Source organism: Loxodonta africana, chromosome Y, assembly GCF_030014295.1.
Source record: "Loxodonta africana isolate mLoxAfr1 chromosome Y, mLoxAfr1.hap2, whole genome shotgun sequence".
NCBI classification, from domain to species: domain Eukaryota; kingdom Metazoa; phylum Chordata; class Mammalia; order Proboscidea; family Elephantidae; genus Loxodonta; species Loxodonta africana.
The window spans coordinates 25725912-25747203 of record NC_087370.1 but is presented as its reverse complement, the minus strand read 5'-3'; the positions used below and the strand labels follow the sequence as shown (position 1 = coordinate 25747203).

The 21292-nt window shown below is 48.6% G+C and overlaps 1 protein-coding gene across 4 annotated transcripts in view; it reads left to right on the top strand.

Annotated features, from left to right (window-relative positions):
* The first annotated feature begins 587 nt into the window (after positions 1-587).
* The window catches only part of LOC135229057 (granulocyte-macrophage colony-stimulating factor receptor subunit alpha-like), a 53119-nt gene continuing 32414 nt past the window's right edge, over positions 588-21292 (top strand). For 2 of the 4 annotated variants that reach the window (XM_064278835.1, XM_064278834.1), the window contains exon 1: positions 592-1116. The gene's annotated coding sequence lies outside the window, so the exon portion shown is untranslated. Of the gene's footprint in view, positions 1117-21292 lie in introns of all 4 variants that reach the window. The other 2 variants (XM_064278833.1, XM_064278832.1) reach the window with 2 other exon arrangements.

The following is a 21292-nucleotide window of genomic DNA, read 5'->3' as shown; positions in this document are numbered from 1 at the left end:
CAGTTTTGATGTGGAACTATTTCCTGGGCTCTCCTGCTGGTCCCCTCTGTCCATGGGGAAACAGAACAACATGCTTTCCCTGAAAACCAAAAAAAAAAAAGAAAACACACATTGCCTTAGACTCAATTCCCACACATAGCAACTCTACAGGACAGAATAGAGCTGCCGTATAGGGTTTCCAAGGAGCGGCTGGTGAATTCAAACTGCCGACCTTTTGGTTAGCAGCCATAGCTCTCAACCACGACGCCACCAGGCTTTCCTCGCCCTGAAAAGGACCCTTTAAATTAAGGGTTTGTGAGCTCATCTTCAAAGTGAGCTGCGTCCCAGCTCGGATGAACCTGGAGAACCCGGACCAGAACCAGGCACCACCTCTAGGTGAGCCTAGATGGATAATGCGGTTGGTTGCTAAACGGAAAGTTGGAGGTTTGAGTCCACCCAAAAGGTCAGCGGTTTGAATCCACCAGCTGCTTCTTGGAATCCTATGGGGCAGTTCTACTCTGTTTTGTAGGCTGGCTATGAGTCAGAGCTGACTTGATGGCAATTGTTTTGGTGGGTTTTTTTTTTTTTTGTATGTGGTACAAACAGTTACTGTCCTTACCTGATCACCAAAAGGCTGGAGGTTTGAGTTCAACCAGCAGAGCCTAGGAAGAAAGATCTGACAACCTACTTCCAAAAAAATCTACCACTGAAAATCCTATGGAGCACAGTTCTACTCGGACACACGTGGGGTGGCCACGAGTGGGATCGACTAGATGGCAACCAGATTTGGTTTAGAGAGTAGGTGGGAGAGTGACAGAGACATCCTGCTGCTTAAAGAGGAAGTTGAGGATTTCGCCAGAAGATAGAGGAGCGACCAGCCGGAGAGGGACAGCTCGTGGGTGAAAACACTTCCTGTGAGCTGAGATGATAACACTGTCTGGGCCACATGTGGAGAAGGAAGAGGCACTTGATAAAATTATGTTTCTGCAAGTGCTGACCCAGGGCAGGATGCTTTCAGAAAGGAGAAGACATTTTCAGTAAGACAATTTCCATTGCTCAGCCCCCACCAGTCAGCTGGACAGCGCCCTGGAGCAACACCAGTCCCTGGAGGTAAAGCGCCGCAGAAGTAGCCCCCAAGTAAGTCACGCTTCTAGGGATTGTGTTGTTGTGAGCTGTCATTGCGCTGGACCCCGGACTCAAGGCGACCCCATGCTTAACAGAACGAAACGCTGCCCAGCCCTTCACCAACCCCGTGATGGGTTATGGACCTGACCATTGTGGGTTTTCATTGGCTGAGTAGCTGACATAGATTGCCAGGCCTTTCTTCCTAGTCCCTCTCAGTCTGGAAACTCTGCTGAAACCTGTTCAGCGTCACGGCAACAGGCAAGCCTCCATGGACAGACAGGTGGTGGCTGTGCCTGACGTATATCGGCCGGGAATGGAACCCGGGTCTCCCGCGTGGGAGCTGAGAGTCCTACCGCGGTGGCCCGATTCCATTGTGGCCGTAACAAAGTAATGGAGGAAAAAACCGTGGCAGCTTCATCTGTTGCAGGAAGGAAGGGGAGCAAAAGGGTGGGCCTTTAACCGAAAAGCTGCAGTAGGGTCAGGGAAGAGAACAGAGGGGCTTTGGAGGGATCTGTGTCTCGTAGGTTTGTAGACTGAGAAGCCAATGTGGCGGGAGCAAGCGATGTTGAGCTGGGGGTCTGTCTCACCTTACCCACTCACCTGTGTCTGAAATATTTTTAAAGTTTGTCCTGTCTGCTTAGGCAAATGCTTTCAAAATACGAGCCCAGAGTCCTCAGGTGGGAAAAAAAAGCAGAGGGTCAAACCAGAAGGGGCAGTGAACGTCCCCCGGCAGCCAACTTCTGCTCAAGTGCTGCTGTTTGACACCTGTCCAGTGTATCTACCTTCTGCTCGTGTTGTGTTTTGCACCTGCCCAGGTGTATCCACCTGCTGTCAGGTGTTACCTTTTGCACCTGCCCAGCCCCTTCCTGTCCCTCCCTAGAGGGTTCAAGATAGGGCAGAGTGGCCATTCTCAGATGCCCCTCTGAGGTCTTGTTAAAAAGGGCAGATTGTGCTCCTGTAGGTCTGGGGTGAGGGACACACTGGTTTCCCACCAGCTCCCAGGTGAGGGCCTGGCAAGGTGGCACAGGAGACTGAAGATGGCTTAACTGGGGCAGGAGCGAGGAAGACAGAAAGATCTCCTGAGGAAACAGTCCCAGGGCAGGTGTTGGCCAGGGGCTGGGATGGAGCAGAACTTAACCTTACGGAACTCTGTCCTGAGCAGGGACCACCAAGTCTCCAGCCAGCAGGGTTGGGCAAGTCCTCAAAATAGCACCTGATTCTGATTGGCAGCTCAGGTGATTGCACCTGTGACCTCGAAGAGTTTAGCAGGAAGGCGAAGGTGAGCGCTAGGTCAAAGGCAAGGAGCACTGGCTCAGTGGTAGATTTCTCACCTTTCATGTAGGAGATCTACCCAGTGAATCACAGAAGACCTGATGATATGCTTCCAAAAAGATTACAGCCTAGAAAACCCTATGGGGTACTTCTATTTTATCATATGGGGGCACGAGTCGAAATCAACTCAACAACTTCCAGCAACAATGTGTTATATGTTACTTCCTCTACCCTCCACCCTCCATCTTGTCTCTATCCTCAGTCTTGTATCCACCCTCCATCTTGTCCCCACCATCCTTCTTAGATCCACCCTCCATCTTGTACCTACCCTCCATCCTCCCTTTTGTCTCCACCATCCATCTTGTATTCAAAATCCATCTTGTCTCCACCCTCCATCTTGTATTCAACATCCACCTTGTCTCCACTCTTCATCTTGTCTCCACCCTCCATCTTGTATTCAACATCCATCTTGTCTCCATCCTCCATCTTGTATCCACCCTCCATTTTGTCTCCACCCTCCGTCCTGTATCCTTTCTCCATCTTGTATCCACTCTCCACCCTGTATCCACCCTCCCTTTGTCTCCACCCTCCATCTTGTATTCACCCTCCATATTGTATCCACCTCCATCTGGTATCCATCCACCATCTTCTATTCATCCTCCATCTTGTATCCACCCACCATCTTGTACGCATACACCATGTTGTATCCAATCACCATCTTACATCTACCCTCCATCTTGCATCCACCCACCATCTTTTATCCACTCACCATCTTCTATCCATCTTCCATCTTGTCTCCACCCTCTATCTTGTCTCCACCCTCTATCTTGTCTCCACCCTCCATCTTGTCTCCATTCTCCATCTTGTCTGTACCCGCCATCTTTTCCCCACCATACTTCTTAGATCCACCCTCCATCTTGTACCTACCTTCCATCCTCCCTTTTGTCTCCACCCTCCAACTTGTCTCCATCCACCATCTTTTCTCCACCCTCCATATTGTATCCACTCTCCATCTTGTCTCTACCCTCCATATTGTTTTCATACTGCAGCTCACTGGGATGGAAAAATTCTATCCCACTACAAAATTACTGGAATCCCTGGGTGGTGACAAGATTAATGTGCTCAGGTGCTAACCAAAATGTTAGAAGTTCAAATCTACCCAGAGGTTCCTTGGAAGAAAATCCTGCTGAACTAAAAGATAAGCCACTGACAACCCTATGAAGCACAGTTCTACTCCGACGCACTTGGGGTTGCCATGAGTCAGAGATGGCTCTACCAGTTTTGTTTTATTTTGATGTTTGTACTCAATTTGGGATTTAAGAAAAGTAGTCTTTGTGCAAAGGGGCAGTGGTGGCTCAATGGTAGAATCCTCAACTTCCATGCCAGAGATGCAGGTTCGATTCCCGGCCAATGCACCTCATGTACGGCCCCCACCTGTCTGTCCATGGAAGCTTGTGTGTTGACGTGATGCTGAGCAGGTTTCAATGGAGCTTCCAGGCTAAGGTGGACTAGGCAGAAAAGCCTGGGAGTCTACTTCCAAAAGTAAGCCAGTGAAAGCCCTGTGGGTTGCAGCTGTCTGATCCACAACCAGTAATGCGGATGGTGTAGGACTGAGCAGCATTTTGTTCTGTTGTGCATGGGGTCACAATGAGTCAGGGCTGACTGTATGGCAGCTAACGACAACAAGGGCCCTTATGCGGCAGTGGTGATTCAGTGGTTGACTTAGTCACCTAGTGCTGCTATACCAGGGATACCACGTGTGGATGGTGTCCTAGTCACCTAGTGCTGCTATAACGGAAATACCACACGTGGATGGTGTCTTAGTCACCTACTGCTGCTATGACAGGGATAACACGTGGATGGTGTCCTAGTCACCTACTGCTGCTATAAGGAATACCACAGGTGGATGGTGTATCTTAGTCACCTAATACTGCTATAACACGGATACCATGTCTGGATGGTGTCTTAGTCACCTAGTGCTGCTGTAACAGAAATACCACAGTGGTGGTGTCTCAGTCACCTAGTGTTGCTGTAACAGAAATACCACAGTGGAGGGTGTCTCAGTCACCTAGTGCTGCTATAACAGAAATACCACAGTGGATGGTGTCTCAAGTCACCTAGTGCTGCTGTAACAGAAATACCACAGTGGAGGGTGTCTCAGTCACCTAGTGCTGCTATAACAGAAATACCACAGTGGATGGTGTCTCAGTCACCTAGTGCTGCTGTAACAGAAATACCACAGTGGATGGTGTCTTAGTCACCTAGTGCTGCTGTAAAAGAAATACCACAGTGGATGGTGTCTCAGTCACCTAGTGCTGCTGTAACAGAAATACCACAGTGCATGGTGTCTCAGTAACCTAGTGCTGCTGTAACAGAAATACCACAGTAGATGGTGTCTTAGTCACCTAGTGCTGCTGTAACAGAAATACCACAGTGGATGGTGTCTCAGTCACCTAGTGCTGCTGTAACAGAAATACCACAGTGGATGGTGTCTTAGTCACCTAGTGCTGCTGTAACAGAAATACCACAGTGGATGGTGTCTTAGTCACCTAGTGCTGCTGTAACAGAAATACCACAGTGGATGGTGTCTCACTCACCTAGTGCTGCCGTAACAGAAATACCACAGTGCATGGTGTCCCACTCACCTAGTGCTGCCGTAATAGAAATACCACAGTGGATGGTGTCTCAGTCACCTAGTGCTGCTATAACAGAAATACCACAGCGGATGGTGTCTCAGTCACCTAGTGCTGCTGTAACAGAAATACCACAGCAGATGGTGTCTCACTCACCTAGTGCTGCCGTAACAGAAATACCACAGTGGAGGGTGTCTCAGTCACCTAGTGCTGCTGTAACAGAAATACCACAGTGGATGGTGTCTCAGTCACCTAGTGCTGCTGTAACAGAAATACCACAGCGGATGGTGTCTCAGTCACCTAGTGCTGCTGTAACAGAAATACCACAGCAGATGGTGTCTCAGTCACCTAGTGCTGCTGTAACAGAACTACCACAGCGGATGGTGTCTCACTCACCTAGCGCTGCTGTAACAGAAATACCACAGTGGATGGTGTCCCACTCACCTAGTGCTGCTGTAACAGAAATACCACAGTGGATGGTGTCTCAGTCACCTAGTGCTGCCGTAACAGAAATACCACAGTGGATGGTGTCTCAGTCACCTAGTGCTGCTATAACAGAAATACCACAGTGGTGGTGTCTCAGTCACCTAGTGCTGCTGTAACAGAAATACCACACTGGATGGTGTCTCAGTCACCTAGTGCTGCCGTAACAGAAATACCACAGTGCATGGTGTCATAGTCACCTAGTGCTGCTGTGACAGAAATACCACAGTGGATGGTGTCTCAGTCACCTAGTGCTGCTGTAACAGAAATACCACAGTGCATGGTGTCAGAGTCACCTAATGCTGCTGTGACAGAAATACCACAGTGCATGGTGTCATAGTCACCTAGTGCTGCTGTAACAGAAATACCACAGTGGATGGTGTCTCACTCACCTAGCGCTGCTGTAACAGAAATACCACAGTGGATGGTGTCCCACTCACCTAGTGCTGCTGTAACAGAAATACCACAGTGGATGGTGTCTTAGTCACCTAGTGCTGCTGTAACAGAAATACCACAGTGGATGGTGTCTCAGTCACCTAGTGCTGCTGTAACAGAAATACCACAGTGGATGGTGTCTCAGTCACCTAGTGCTGCTGTAACAGAAATACCACAGTGGATGGTGTCTCAGTCACCTAGTGCTGCTGTAACAGAAATACCACAGTGGATGGTGTCTCAGTCACCTAGTGCTGCTGTAACAGAAATACCACAGTGGATGGTGTCTCAGTCACCTAGTGCTGCTGTAACAGAAATACCACAGTGCATGGTGTCATAGTCACCTAGTGCTGCTATGACAGAAATACCACAGTGGATGGTGTCTTAGTCACCTAGTGCTGCTGTAACAGAAATACCACAGTGGATGGTGTCTCAGTCACCTAGTGCTGCTGTAACAGAAATACCACAGTGGATGGTGTCTCAGTCACCTAGTGCTGCTGTAACAGAAATACCACAGTGGATGGTGTCTTAGTCACCTAGTGCTGCTGTAACAGAAATACCACAGTGGATGGTGTCTCAGTCACCTAGTGCTGCTGTAACAGAAATACCACAGTGGATGGTGTCTCAGTCACCTAGTGCTGCTGTAACAGAAATACCACAGTGGATGGTGTCTCAGTCACCTAGTGCTGCTGTAACAGAAATACCACAGTGGATGGTGTCTCAGTCACCTAGTGCTGCTGTAACAGAAATACCACAGTGGACGGTGTCTCAGTCACCTAGTGCTGCTGTAACAGAACTACCACAAGTGGATGGTGTCTCAGTCACCTAGTGCTGCTGTAACAGAAATACTACAGCGGATGGTGTCTCAGTCACCTAGTGCTGCTGTAACAGAAATACCACAGTGGACGGTGTCTCAGTCACCTAGTGCTGCTGTAACAGAAATACCACAGTGGATGGTGTCTCAGTCACCTAGTGCTGCCATAACAGAAATACCACAGTGGATGGTGTCTCAGTCACCTAGTGCTGCTGTAACAGAAATACCACAGTGGACGGTGTCTCAGTCACCTAGTGCTGCTGTAACAGAAATACCACAGCGGATGGTGTCTCAGTCACCTAGTGCTGCCGTAACAGAAATACCACAGTGGATGGTGTCTCAGTCACCTAGTGCTGCTGTAACAGAAATACCACAGTGGATGGTGTCTCAGTCACCTAGTGCTGCCGTAACAGAAATACCACAGTGGATGGTGTCTCAGTCACCTAGTGCTGCCGTAACAGAAATACCACACTGGATGGTGTCTCAGTCACCTAGTGCTGCCGTAACAGAAATACCACAGTGGATGCTGTCTCAGTCACCTCGTGCTGCTGTAACAGAAATACCACAGTGGATGGTGTCTCAGTCACCTAGTGCTGCTGTAACAGAAATACCACAGTGCATGGTGTCTCAGTCACCTCGTGCTGCTGTAACAGAAATACCACAGTGGATGGTGTCTCAGTCACCTCGTGCTGCTGTAACAGAAATACCACAGTGGATGCTGTCTCAGTCACCTCGTGCTGCTGTAACAGAAATACCACAGTGGATGGTGTCTCAGTCACCTAGTGCTGCTGTAACAGAAATACCACAGTGGATGGTGTCTCAGTCACCTAGTGCTGCCGTAACAGAAATACCACAGTGGATGCTGTCTCAGTCACCTCGTGCTGCTGTAACAGAAATACCACAGTGGATGGTGTCTCAGTCACCTAGTGCTGCTGTAACAGAAATACCACAGTGGATGCTGTCTCAGTCACCTCTTGCTGCTGTAACAGAAATACCACAGTGGATGGTGTCTCAGTCACCTAGTGCTGCTGTAACAGAAATGCCACAGTGGATGGTGTCTCAGTCACCTAGTGCTGCTGTAACAGAAATACCACAGTGGATGGTGTCTCAGTCACCTAGTGCTGCTGTAACAGAAATACCACAGCGGATGGTGTCTCAGTCACCTAGTGCTGCCGTAACAGAAATACCACAGTGGATGGTGTCTCAGTCACCTAGTGCTGCTGTAACAGAAATACCACAGTGGATGGTGTCTTAGTCACCTAGTGCTGCTATAACAGAAATACCACAGTACATGGTGTCTCAGTCACCTAGTGCTGCTGTAATAGAAATACCACAGTGGATGGTGTCTCAGTCACCTAGTGCTGCTATAACAGAAATACCACAGTGGATGGTGTCTTAGTCACCTAGTGCTGCTATAAGAGAAATACCACAGCGGATGGTGTCTCAGTCACCTAGTGCTGCTGTAACAGAAATACCACAGTGGATGGTGTCTTAGTCACCTGGTGCTGCTGTAACAGAAATACCACAGCGGATGGTGTCTAAGTCACCTAGTGCTGGTATAACAGAAATACCACAGTGGATGGTGTCTCAGTCACCTCGTGCTGCTGTAACAGAAATACCACAGTGGATGGTGTCTCAGTCACCTCGTGCTGCTGTAACAGAAATACCACACTGGATGGTGTCTCAGTCACCTAGTGCTGCCGTAACAGAAATACCACAGTGCATGGTGTCATAGTCACCTAGTGCTGCTGTGACAGAAATACCACAGTGGATGGTGTCTCAGTCACCTAGTGCTGCTGTAACAGAAATACCACAGTACATGGTGTCATAGTCACCTAGTGCTGCTGTGACAGAAATACCACAGTGCATGGTGTCATAGTCACCTAGTGCTGCTGTAACAGAAATACCACAGTGGATGGTGTCTCACTCACCTAGCGCTGCTGTAACAGAAATACCACAGTGGATGGTGTCCCACTCACCTAGTGCTGCTGTAACAGAAATACCACAGTGGATGGTGTCTCAGTCACCTAGTGCTGCTGTAACAGAAATACCACAGTGGATGGTGTCTCAGTCACCTAGTGCTGCTGTAACAGAAATATCACAGTGGATGGTGTCTCAGTCACCTAGTGCTGCTGTAACAGAAATACCACAGTGGATGGTGTCTCAGTCACCTAGTGCTGCTGTAACAGAAATACCACAGTGGATGGTGTCTCAGTCACCTAGTGCTGCTGTAACAGAAATACCACAGTGGATGGTGTCTCAGTCACCTAGTGCTGCTGTAACAGAAATACCACAGTGCATGGTGTCATAGTCACCTAGTGCTGCTATGACAGAAGTACCACAGTGGATGGTGTCTTAGTCACCTAGTGCTGCTGTAACAGAAATACCACAGTGGATGGTGTCTCAGTCACCTACTGCTGCTGTAACAGAAATACCACAGTGGATGGTGTCTCAGTCACCTAGTGCTGCTGTAACAGAAATACCACAGTGGATGGTGTCTTAGTCACCTAGTGCTGCTGTAACAGAAATACCACAGTGGATGGTGTCTCAGTCACCTAGTGCTGCTGTAAAAGAAATACCACAGTGGATGGTGTCTCAGTCACCTAGTGCTGCTGTAACAGAACTACCACAAGTGGATGGTGTCTCAGTCACCTAGTGCTGCTGTAACAGAAATACTACAGCGGATGGTGTCTCAGTCACCTAGTGCTGCTGTAACAGAAATACCACAGTGGACGGTGTCTCAGTCACCTAGTGCTGCTGTAACAGAAATACCACAGTGGATGGTGTCTCAGTCACCTAGTGCTGCTCTAACAGAAATACCACAGTGGACGGTGTCTCAGTCACCTAGTGCTGCTGTAACAGAACTAGCACAAGTGGATGGTGTCTCAGTCACCTAGTGCTGCTGTAACAGAAATACCACAGCGGATGGTGTCTCAGTCACCTAGTGCTGCCGTAACAGAAATACCACAGTGGATGGTGTCTCAGTCACCTAGTGCTGCCATAACAGAAATACCACAGTGGATGGTGTCTCAGTCACCTAGTGCTGCCGTAACAGAAATACCACAGTGGATGGTGTCTCAGTCACCTAGTGCTGCCGTAACAGAAATACCACAGTGGATGGTGTCTCAGTCACCTAGTGCTGCCGTAACAGAAATACCACACTGGATGGTGTCTCAGTCACCTAGTGCTGCCGTAACAGAAATACCACAGTGGATGCTGTCTCAGTCACCTCGTGCTGCTGTAACAGAAATACCACAGTGGATGGTGTCTCAGTCACCTAGTGCTGCTGTAACAGAAATAGCACAGTGGATGGTGTCTCAGTCACCTCGTGCTGCTGTAACAGAAATACCACAGTGGATGGTGTCTCAGTCACCTCGTGCTGCTGTAACAGAAATACCACAGTGGATGGTGTCTCAGTCACCTCGTGCTGCTGTAACAGAAATACCACAGTGGATGGTGTCTCAGTCACCTCGTGCTGCTGTAACAGAAATACCACAGTGGATGGTGTCTCAGTCACCTCGTGCTGCTGTAACAGAAATACCACAGTGGATGGTGTCTCAGTCACCTAGTGCTGCTGTAACAGAAATACCACAGTGGATGGTGTCTCAGTCACCTCGTGCTGCTGTAACAGAAATACCACAGTGGATGGTGTCTCAGTCACCTCGTGCTGCTGTAACAGAAATGCCACAGTGGATGGTGTCTCAGTCACCTAGTGCTGCTGTAACAGAAATACCACAGTGGATGGTGTCTCAGTCACCTAGTGCTGCTGTAACAGAAATACCACAGTGGATGGTGTCTCAGTCACCTAGTGCTGCTGTAACAGAAATACCACAGTGGACGGTGTCTCAGTCACCTAGTGCTGCTGTAACAGAACTACCACAAGTGGATGGTGTCTCAGTCACCTAGTGCTGCTGTAACAGAAATACTACAGCGGATGGTGTCTCAGTCACCTAGTGCTGCTGTAACAGAAATACCACAGTGGACGGTGTCTCAGTCACCTAGTGCTGCTGTAACAGAACTACCACAAGTGGATGGTGTCTCAGTCACCTAGTGCTGCTGTAACAGAAATACCACAGCGGATGGTGTCTCAGTCACCTAGTGCTGCCGTAACAGAAATACCACAGTGGATGGTGTCTCAGTCACCTAGTGCTGCCGTAACAGAAATACCACAGTGGATGGTGTCTCAGTCACCTAGTGCTGCTGTAACAGAAATACCACAGTGGATGGTGTCTCAGTCACCTCGTGCTGCTGTAACAGAAATACCACAGTGGATGGTGTCTCAGTCACCTCGTGCTGCTGTAACAGAAATACCACAGTGGATGGTGTCTCAGTCACCTCGTGCTGCTGTAACAGAAATACCACAGTGGATGGTGTCTCAGTCACCTAGTGCTGCTTTAACAGAAATACCACAGTGGATGGTGTCTCAGTCACCTCGTGCTGCTGTAACAGAAATACCACAGTGGATGGTGTCTCAGTCACCTAGTGCTGCTGTAACAGAAATGCCACAGTGGATGGTGTCTCAGTCACCTAGTGCTGCTGTAACAGAAATACCACAGTGGATGGTGTCTCAGTCACCTAGTGCTGCTGTAACAGAAATACCACAGTGGATGGTGTCTCAGTCACCTAGTGCTGCTGTAACAGAAATACCACAGTGGACGGTGTCTCAGTCACCTAGTGCTGCTGTAACAGAACTACCACAAGTGGATGGTGTCTCAGTCACCTAGTGCTGCTGTAACAGAAATACTACAGCGGATGGTGTCTCAGTCACCTAGTGCTGCTGTAACAGAAATACCACAGTGGACGGTGTCTCAGTCACCTAGTGCTGCTGTAACAGAACTACCACAAGTGGATGGTGTCTCAGTCACCTAGTGCTGCTGTAACAGAAATACCACAGCGGATGGTGTCTCAGTCACCTAGTGCTGCCGTAACAGAAATACCACAGTGGATGGTGTCTCAGTCACCTAGTGCTGCCATAACAGAAATACCACAGTGGATGGTGTCTCAGTCACCTAGTGCTGCTGTAACAGAACTACCACAAGTGGATGGTGTCTCAGTCACCTAGTGCTGCTGTAACAGAAATACCACAGCGGATGGTGTCTCAGTCACCTAGTGCTGCTGTAACAGAAATACCACAGTGGATGGTGTCTCAGTCACCTAGTGCTGCCGTAACAGAAATACCACAGTGGATGGTGTCTCAGTCACCTAGTGCTGCTGTAACAGAAATACCACAGCGGATGGTGTCTCAGTCACCTAGTCCTGCTGTAACAGAAATACCACAGTGGATGGTGTCTCAGTCACCTAGTGCTGCCGTAACAGAAATACCACAGTGGATGGTGTCTCAGTCACCTAGTGCTGCCATAACAGAAATACCACAGTGGATGGTGTCTCAGTCACCTAGTGCTGCTATAACAGAAATACCACAGTGGATGGTGTCTCAGTCACCTAGTGCTGCTATAACAGAAATACCACAGTGGATGGTGTCTCAGTCACCTAGTGCTGCTGTAACAGAAATACCACAGTGGATGGTGTCTCAGTCACCTAGTGCTGCTATAACAGAAATACCACAGTGGATGGTGTCTCAGTCACCTAGTGCTGCCGTAACAGAAATACCACAGTGGATGGTGTCTCACTCACCTAGTGCTGCTATGACAGAAATACCACAGTGGATGGTGTCTCACTCACCTAGTGCTGCTGTAACAGAAATACCACAGTGGTGGTGTCTCACTCACCTAGTGCTGCTGTAACAGAAATACCACAGTGGATGGTGTCTCAGTCACCTCGTGCTGCTGTAACAGAAGTACCACAGTGCATGGTGTCTTAGTCACCTACTGCTGCCATAACAGAAATACCACAGTGGATGGTGTCTCAGTCACCTAGTGCGGCTGTAACAGAAATACCACAGTGGATGGTGTCTCAGTCACCTAGTGCTGCTGTAACAGAAATACCACAGTGGATGGTGTCTCAGTCACCTAGTGCTGCCGTAACAGAAATACCACAGTGGATGGTGTCTCAGTCACCTAGTGCTGCTGTAACAGAAATACCACAGTGGATGGTGTCTCAGTCACCTAGTGCTGCTGTAACAGAAATACCACAGTGGATGGTGTCTCAGTCACCTAGTGCTGCTGTAACAGAAATACCACAGTGGATGGTGTCTCAGTCACCTAGTGCTGCCGTAACAGAAATACCACAGTGGATGGTGTCTCAGTCACCTAGTGCTGCTATAACAGAAATACCACAGTGGATGGTGTCTCAGTCACCTAGTGCTGCTGTAACAGAAATACCACAGTGGATGGTGTCTCAGTCACCTAGTGCTGCTGTAACAGAAATACCACAGTGGATGGTGTCTCAGTCACCTAGTGCTGCCGTAACAGAAATACCACAGTGGATGGTGTCTCAGTCACCTAGTGCTGCTATAACAGAAATACCACAGTGGATGGTGTCTCAGTCACCTAGTGCTGCCGTAACAGAAATACCACAGTGGATGGTGTCTCAGTCACCTAGTGCTGCCATAACAGAAATACCACAGTGGATGGTGTCTCAGTCACCTAGTGCTGCTATAACAGAAATACCACAGTGGATGGTGTCTCAGTCACCTAGTGCTGCTGTAACAGAAATACCACAGTGGATGGTGTCTCAGTCACCTCGTGCTGCTGTAACAGAAATACCACAGTGGATGGTGTCTCAGTCACCTCGTGCTGCTGTAACAGAAATACCACAGTGGATGGTGTCTCAGTCACCTAGTGCTGCTGTAACAGAAATACCACAGTGGATGGTGTCTCAGTCACCTAGTGCTGCCATAACAGAAATACCACAGTGGATGGTGTCTCAGTCACCTAGTGCTGCTGTAACAGAAATACCACAGCGGATGGTGTCTCAGTCACCTAGTGCTGCCATAACAGAAATACCACAGTGGATGGTGTCTCAGTCACCTAGTGCTGCCGTAACAGAAATACCACAGTGGATGGTGTCTCAGTCACCTAGTGCTGCCGTAACAGAAATACCACAGTGGATGGTGTCTCAGTCACCTAGTGCTGCTATAACAGAAATACCACAGTGGATGGTGTCTCAGTCACCTAGTGCTGCTGTAACAGAAATACCACAGTGGATGGTGTCTCAGTCACCTAGTGCTGCTGTAACAGAAATACCACAGTGGATGGTGTCTCAGTCACCTAGTGCTGCCGTAACAGAAATACCACAGTGGATGGTGTCTCAGTCACCTAGTGCTGCTATAACAGAAATACCACAGTGGATGGTGTCTCAGTCACCTAGTGCTGCCGTAACAGAAATACCACAGTGGATGGTGTCTCAGTCACCTAGTGCTGCCATAACAGAAATACCACAGTGGATGGTGTCTCAGTCACCTAGTGCTGCTATAACAGAAATACCACAGTGGATGGTGTCTCAGTCACCTAGTGCTGCTGTAACAGAAATACCACAGTGGATGGTGTCTCAGTCACCTCGTGCTGCTGTAACAGAAATACCACAGTGGATGGTGTCTCAGTCACCTCGTGCTGCTGTAACAGAAATACCACAGTGGATGGTGTCTCAGTCACCTAGTGCTGCTGTAACAGAAATACCACAGTGGATGGTGTCTCAGTCACCTAGTGCTGCCATAAAAGAAATACCACAGTGGATGGTGTCTCAGTCACCTAGTGCTGCTGTAACAGAAATACCACAGCGGATGGTGTCTCAGTCACCTAGTGCTGCTGTAACAGAAATACCACAGTGGATGGTGTCTCAGTCACCTAGTGCTGCCATAACAGAAATACCACAGTGGATGGTGTCTCAGTCACCTAGTGCTGCTATAACAGAAATACCACAGTGGATGGTGTCTCAGTCACCTAGTGCTGCCGTAACAGAAATACCACAGTGGATGGTGTCTCAGTCACCTAGTGCTGCCGTAACAGAAATACCACAGTGGATGGTGTCTCAGTCACCTAGTGCTGCCGTAACAGAAATACCACAGTGGATGGTGTCTCAGTCACCTAGTGCTGCCGTAACAGAAATACCACAGTGGATGGTGTCTCAGTCACCTAGTGCTGCCGTAACAGAAATACCACAGTGGATGGTGTCTCAGTCACCTAGTGCTGCTATAACAGAAATACCACAGTGGATGGTGTCTCAGTCACCTAGTGCTGCTGTAACAGAAATACCACAGTGGATGGTGTCTCAGTCACCTAGTGCTGCCGTAACAGAAATACCACAGTGGATGGTGTCTCAGTCACCTAGTGCTGCTATAACAGAAATACCACAGTGGATGGTGTCTCAGTCACCTAGTGCTGCCGTAACAGAAATACCACAGTGGATGGTGTCTCAGTCACCTAGTGCTGCCATAACAGAAATACCACAGTGGATGGTGTCTCAGTCACCTAGTGCTGCTATAACAGAAATACCACAGTGGATGGTGTCTCAGTCACCTAGTGCTGCTGTAACAGAAATACCACAGTGGATGGTGTCTCAGTCACCTAGTGCTGCTATAACAGAAATACCACAGTGGATGGTGTCTTAGTCACCTAGTGCTGCTGTTACAGAAATACAACAGTGGATGGTGTCTCAGTCACCTAGTGCTGCTATAACAGAAATACCACAGTGGATGGTGTCTCAGTCACCTAGTGCTGCCGTAACAGAAACACCACAGTGGATGGTGTCTCAGTCACCTAGTGCTGCCGTAACAGAAATAACACAGTGGATGGTGTCTCAGTCACCTAGTGCTGCCGTAACAGAAATACCACAGTGGATGGTGTCTCAGTCACCTAGTGCTGCCGTAACAGAAATACCACAGTGGATGGTGTCTCAGTCACCTAGTGCTGCTATAACAGAAATACCACAGTGGATGGTGTCTCAGTCACCTAGTGCTGCTGTAACAGAAATACCACAGTGGATGGTGTCTCAGTCACCTAGTGCTGCTGTAACAGAAATACCACAGTGGATGGTGTCTCAGTCACCTAGTGCTGCTGTAACAGAAATACCACAGTGGATGGTGTCTTAGTCACCTAGTGCTGCTATAACAGAAATACCACAGTACATGGTGTCTCAGTCACCTAGTGCTGCTGTAATAGAAATACCACAGTGGATGGTGTCTCAGTCACCTAGTGCTGCTATAACAGAAATACCACAGTGGATGGTGTCTCACTCACCTACTGCTGCTATAACAGAAATACCACAGTGGATGGTGTCTCAGTCACCTAGTGCTGCCGTAACAGAAATACCACAGTGGATGGTGTCTCAGTCACCTAGTGCTGCTGTAACAGAAATACCACAGTGGATGGTGTCTCAGTCACCTAGTGCTGCTGTAACAGAAATACCACAGTGGATGGTGTCTCAGTCACCTAGTGCTGCCGTAACAGAAATACCACAGTGGATGGTGTCTCAGTCACCTAGTGCTGCCGTAACAGAAATACCACAGTGGATGGTGTCTCAGTCACCTAGTGCTGCTATAACAGAAATACCACAGTGGATGCTGTCTCAGTCACCTAGTGCTGCTGTAACAGAAATACCACAGTGGATGGTGTCTCAGTCACCTAGTGCTGCTGTAACAGAAATACCACAGTGGATGGTGTCTCAGTCACCTAGTGCTGCCGTAACAGAAATACCACAGTGGATGGTGTCTCAGTCACCTAGTGCTGCTATAACAGAAATACCACAGTGGATGGTGTCTCAGTCACCTAGTGCTGCCGTAACAGAAATACCACAGTGGATGGTGTCTCAGTCACCTAGTGCTGCCATAACAGAAATACCACAGTGGATGGTGTCTCAGTCACCTAGTGCTGCTATAACAGAAATACCACAGTGGATGGTGTCTCAGTCACCTAGTGCTGCTGTAACAGAAATACCACAGTGGATGGTGTCTCAGTCACCTAGTGCTGCTATAACAGAAATACCACAGTGGATGGTGTCCTAGTCAGCTAGTGCTGCTATAACAGAAATACCACAGTGGATGGTGTCTTAGTCACCTAGTGCTGCTGTTACAGAAATACCACAGTGGATGGTGTCTCAGTCACCTAGTGCTGCTGTAACAGAAATACCACAGTGGATGGTGTCTCAGTCACCTAGTGCTGCTATAACAGAAATACCACAGTGGATGGTGTCTCAGTCACCTAGTGCTGCCATAACAGAAATACCACAGTGGATGGTGTCTCAGTCACCTAGTGCTGCCGTAACAGAAATACCACAGTGGATGGTGTCTCAGTCACCTAGTGCTGCCATAACAGAAATACCACAGTGGATGGTGTCTCAGTCACCTAGTGCTGCTATAACAGAAATACCACAGTGGATGGTGTCTCAGTCTCCTAGTGCTGCTGTAACAGAAATACCACAGTGGATGGTGTCTCAGTCACCTAGTGCTGCTGTAACAGAAATACCACAGTGGATGGTGTCTCAGTCACCTAGTGCTGCTGTAACAGAAATACCACAGTGGATGGTGTCTCAGTCACCTAGTGCTGCTATAACAGAAATACCACAGTACATGGTGTCTCAGTCACCTAGTGCTGCTGTAATAGAAATACCACAGTGGATGGTGTCTCAGTCACCTAGTGCTGCTATAACAGAAATACCACAGTGGATGGTGTCTTAGTCACCTAGTGCTGCTATAAGAGAAATACCACAGTGGATGGTGTCTTAGTCACCTAGTGCTGCTGTAACAGAAATACCACAGTGGATGGTGTCTTAGTCACCTGGTGCTGCTGTAACAGAAATACCACAGCGGATGGTGTCTCAGTCACCTGGTGCTGCTATAACAGAAATACCACAGTGGATGGTGTCTTAGTCACCTAGTGCTGCTATAACAGAAATACCACAGTGGATGGTGTCTTAGTCACCTAGTGCTGCCGTAACAGAAATACCACAGTGGATGGTGTCTCAGTCACCTAGTGCTGCCGTAACAGAAATACCACAGTGGATGGTGTCTCAGTCACCTAGTGCTGCTATAACAGAAATACCACAGTGGATGGTGTCTTAGTCACCTAGTGCTGCTGTAACAGAAATACCACAGTGGATGGTGTCTCAGTCACCTAGTGCTGCTATAACAGAAATACCACAGTGGATGGTGTCTCAGTCACCTAGTGCTGCCGTAACAGAAATACCACAGTGGATGGTGTCTCAGTCACCTAGTGCTGCTATAACAGAAATACCACAGTGGATGGTGTCTTAGTCACCTAGTGCTGCTGTAACAGAAATACCACAGCGGATGGTGTCTCAGTCACCTAGTGCTGCTATAACAGAAATACCACAGTGGATGGTGTCTTAGTCACCTAATGCTGCCGTAACAGAAATACCACAGTGGATGGTGTCTCAGTCACCTAGTGCTGCTATAACAGAAATACCACAGTGGATGGTGTCTTAGTCACCTAGTGCTGCTGTAACAGAAATACCACAGTGGATGGTGTCTTAGTCACCTGGTGCTGCTGTAACAGAAATACCACAGCGGATGGTGTCTCAGTCACCTAGTGCTGCTGTAACAGAAATACCACAGTGGATGGTGTCTCAGTCACCTAGTGCTGCCATAACAGAAATACCACAGTGGATGGTGTCTCAGTCACCTAGTGCTGCTGTAACAGAAATACCACAGCGGATGGTGTCTCAGTCACCTAGTGCTGCTGTAACAGAAATACCACAGCGGATGGTGTCTCAGTCACCTAGTGCTGCTGTAACAGAAATACCACAGTGGATCGTGTCTCAGTCACCTAGTGCTGCTGTAACAGAAATACCACAGTGGATGGTGTTTTAGTCACCTGGTGCTGCTGTAACAGAAATACCACAGTGGATGGTGTCTTAGTCACCTGGTGCTGCTGTAACAGAAATACCACAGCGGATGGTGTCTTAGTCACCTGGTGCTGCTGTAACAGAAATACCACAGTGGATGGTGTCTTAGTCACCTGGTGCTGCTGTAACAGAAATACCACAGTGGATGGTGTCTTAGTCACCTGGTGCTGCTGTAACAGAAATACCACAGTGGATGGTGTCTTAGTCACCTGGTGCTGCTGTAACAGAAATACCACAGTGGATGGTGTCTTAGTCACCTGGTGCTGCTGTAACAGAAATACCACAGTGGATGGTGTCTTAGTCACCTGGTGCTGCTGTAACAGAAATACCACAGTGGATGGTGTCTTAGTCACCTGGTGCTGCTGTAACAGAAATACCACAGTGGATGGTGTCTCAGTCACCTGGTGCTGCTGTAACAGAAATACCACAGTGGATGGTGTCTCAGTCACCTGGTGCTGCTGTAACAGAAATACCACAGCGGATGGTGTCTCAGTCACCTGGTGCTGCTGTAACAGAAATACCACAGCGGATGGTGTCTCAGTCACCTAGTGCTGCTGTAACAGAAATACCACAGTGGATGGTGTCTCAGTCACCTAGTGCTGCTGTAACAGAAATACCACAGTGGATGGTGTCTCAGTCACCTAGTGCTGTTATAACAGAAATACCACAGTGGATGGTGTCTCACTCACCTAGTGCTGCTGTAACAGAAATACCACAGTGGATGGTGTCTCAGTCACCTAGTGCTGCTGTAACAGAAATACCACAGCGGATGGTGTCTCAGTCACCTAGTGCTGCTGTAACAGAAATACCACAGTGGATGGTGTCTCAGTCACCTAGTGCTGCCGTAACAGAAATACCACAGTGGATGGTGTCTCAGTCACCTAGTGCTGCTGTAACAGAAATACCACAGTGGATGGTGTCTCAGTCACCTAGTGCTGCTGTAACAGAAATACCACAGTGGATCGTGTCTCAGTCACCTAGTGCTGCTGTAACAGAAATACCACAGTGGATGGTGTCTCAGTCACCTAGTGCTGCTGTAACAGAAATACCACAGCGGATGGTGTCTCAGTCACCTAGTGCTGCTGTAACAGAAATACCACAGTGGATGGTGTCTCAGTCACCTAGTGCTGCTGTAACAGAAATACCACAGTGGATGGTGTCTCAGTCACCTAGTGCTGCTGTAACAGAAATACCACAGCGGATGGTGTCTCAGTCACCTAGTGCTGCTGTAACAGAAATACCACAGTGGATGGTGTCTCAGTCACCTAGTGCTGCTGTAACAGAAATACCACAGCGGATGGTGTCTCAGTCACCTAGTGCTGCTGTAACAGAAATACCACAGCGGATGGTGTCTCAGTCACCTAGTGCTGCTGTAACAGAAATACCACAGTGGATCGTGTCTCAGTCACCTAGTGCTGCTGTAACAGAAATACCACAGTGGATCGTGTCTTAGTCACCTGGTGCTGCTGTAACAGAAATACCACAGTGGATGGTGTCTCAGTCACCTAGTGCTGCTGTAACAGAAATACCACAGCGGATGGTGTCTTAGTCACCTGGTGCTGCTGTAACAGAAATACCACAGTGGATGGTGTCTTAGTCACCTGGTGCTGCTGTAACAGAAATACCACAGTGGATGGTGTCTCAGTCACCTAGTGCTGCTGTAACAGAAATACCACAGTGGATCGTGTCTCAGTCACCTAGTGCTGCTATTACAGAAATACCACAGTGGATGGTGTCTCAGTCACCTAGTGCTGCTGTAACAGAAATACCACAGCGGATGGTGTCTCAGTCACCTAGTGCTGCTGTAACAGAAATACCACAGTGGATGGTGTCTCAGTCACCTAGTGCTGCCATAACAGAAATACCACAGTGGATGGTGTCTCAGTCACCTAGTGCTGCTGTAACAGAAATACCACAGTGGATGGTGTCTCAGTCACCTAGTGCTGCTGTAACAGAAATACCACAGTGGATGGTGTCTCAGTCACCTAGTGCTGCTGTAACAGAAATACCACAGCGGATGGTGTCTCAGTCACCTAGTGCTGCTGTAACAGAAATACCACAGCGGATGGTGTCTCAGTCACCTAGTGCTGCTGTAACAGAAATACCACAGTGGGTGGTGTCTCAGTCACCTAGTGCTGCTGTAACAGAAATACCACAGTGGATGGTGTCTCAGTCACCTAGTGCTGCTGTAACAGAAATACCACAGCGGATGGTGTCTCAGTCACCTAGTGCTGCTGTAACAGAAATACCACAGTGGATGGTGTCTCAGTCACCTAGTGCTGCTGTAACAGAAATACCACAGCGGATGGTGTCTCAGTCACCTAGTGCTGCTGTAACAGAAATACCACAGTGGATGGTGTCTCAGTCACCTAGTGCTGCTGTAACAGAAATACCACAGTGGATGGTGTCTCAGTCACCTAGTGCTGCTGTAACAGAAATACCACAGCGGATGGTGTCTCAGTCACCTAGTGCTGCCGTAACAGAAATACCACAGTGGATGGTGTCTCAGTCACCTAGTGCTGCCATAACAGAAATACCACAGTGGATGGTGTCTCAGTCACCTAGTGCTGCTGTAACAGAAATACCACAGTGGATGGTGTCTCAGTCACCTAGTGCTGCTGTAACAGAAATACCACAGTGGATCGTGTCTCAGTCACCTAGTGCTGCTGTGACAGAAATACCACAGTGGATGGTGTCTCAGTCACCTAGTGCTGCTGTGACAGAAATACCACAGTGGATGGTGTCTCAGTCACCTAGTGCTGCTGTAACAGAAATACCACAGCGGATGGTGTCT